Genomic DNA, 2,252 nt, shown 5'->3' on the forward strand with positions numbered 1-2,252 from the left:
GAAATTAAAAAAAAAAAGGAAAGAAAATTACGAATGAAACGTTTGAACGAGGAGGAGGAGGAAGAGGGGGGGGAGAAGGAGGAGCAGCATACGCGAGAAAAAAAAAATTATAAAATCCTCTAGTTATGATATATCATTTAGAAAAAAAAAAAGAAGATATATTAACGAAAAAGAAAAACGGAAAAAAAAGAAAAAAAAGAAAAAAAAAAGAAAAAAAAAACAGAAAAGTGTATAAATTCGGTGTGATAGTAGTTTTTAAGTCGATTCGTAGATAGCTAATGAAATGTTGGATCCTTTAATTATTATCGATCGTTGTAATCATTCATCGTAGAATTACGTCGCGATCGTTTAGGCCAATGTGTAATTTCACGATTACAAACTGGCTCTTTGCAATAGAATCAAGACGAAAAAAAAAAAAAAAGAAAGAGAGAGAGAGAGAGAAAAAAAGAGTATTATTATGATTACGACGAGATCGTGTACCTAATTCTCCCTATTTATGCATTTTTATTTACGTCTTCCGATATTGCATACATACATACATACACACAGGTACATAAATAAATACATAAACACATACGTAATTATATAATAAAATAAAAAAAGAAAAAAAGAAAGAAAGAAAGTGAAACGAAATGAAAAAAAAATAAACGATGTAATACTTCGTCTAATTCGTTAACATTCTTCCTCTTACTATTTACTATTTACTATTTTCTATTTCATTTGATTTCATTTCATTTCGATGATGCAAATTTGCGTTAATTGAACTTACAATTAGAAATTGTGTCAGATCAAAAAAGTGAATAATATGTAACGCATTTATACAATTACGAATTAGATGAATATCGTAAAATATTGTCAAGGACGAGAATAAATTAATTAAATTAACAATGCTGATGATAATGATAATGATGATGATAATGATGAAGAAAAAAAAAAAACAACAAGAAAAAAAAAAGAAGAGAAATTCCACAGAGAGACAAGAAGAAGAAGAAGAAGAAGAAGAAAAAAAAGTAAAAGTAAAAGTAAAATAAAACCTACACACGAAAAAAAGAAATAATATATGTAGATAATCGATAGAGTGTAGATGAAAATGCATATTGTATGTGTTCCCTTGTTGTAAATATGAATATATCCCAATGCAATAAAATTTTAAATGATATCGACCGAACCTGAAAACAAAAATTTCACTTCCCCCCATTTTCGATTATTATTTTAAGCTAATTATCATCCCAACCACCACCCCCACCCCACCACCCAACCCCACACCCTCTCCCCTCAATATATCTATCGGAAAACACAAATTCGCAAACGTTTACCAACACACTAACTCGAATAATCCTTCGCAGTTAAATCATAATAATAGATAGATTCGATCGTTAAACTCAAAGCAAATATTATATATATATATGATACCTAACAAATTTGTCTCCTGTGTATATATACTTACGTTATTATCATGAGAATATATAGAAACGTGAGTAGAGGGAGGAGACAAATCAAAGCAAATATTATATATTAGATATGATACCTGCAAATTTGTCGCCTGTGTATATATACTTACGTATTATATCATTGAGAATATATAGAAACGTGCGTAGTATAGGGAGGGAGACAAAGGGGGTGGTGGAAAAAAACGGGGAATTCATTGAAATTTACACGCTTTCGTTTGGTTATCGTCCGATTTCAACAAATTGAAGAAATTATTCGATTTTCCGTAGGAGTACGAGGACAATGACATATTATTCGTATCGATATTATTCTTCTCTAATGTGGAGAATTATATATTTATTATATTATCGATATAGTTATTAGAAAATATATATGGGTGAGGGGGGAGTGGGGCTGGAGAATACACTTAAAGATAATTGAGAGAGAAAGTGAGAAAGGGTTAAAGCGAATAATCTCTCGGGAACATCATTGCTATCGTCATCGGTTAGTTTCGAAATCGATACTTCACCTTGCGATAAGCGAGAATGAAAGGACCCCTTAAAACACATCGAAATGAAGGAGTAGTAGTGCATGTGAAACTCGATAAGAAAATATGAGAAACTTTCGATCTAATAGATTAATATTATTATTCGAACTTAATGATAGAACCATTTCCAAGCCCGCATGACGTGTGTTACAATATTCTATTTTTATATTACATTTAAAATTTTCGAATATGCTGGAAAGAGAGGAATGTCGTGCTTCTCTGCTGGATATTTTGCAAAAGATATCGTAGGAACCTTCTGATGTATCTCCAGAATCTG

Source organism: Polistes fuscatus, unplaced genomic scaffold (assembly GCF_010416935.1).
Source record: "Polistes fuscatus isolate 324 unplaced genomic scaffold, CU_Pfus_HIC Scaffold25, whole genome shotgun sequence".
Taxonomy (NCBI): domain Eukaryota; kingdom Metazoa; phylum Arthropoda; class Insecta; order Hymenoptera; family Vespidae; genus Polistes; species Polistes fuscatus.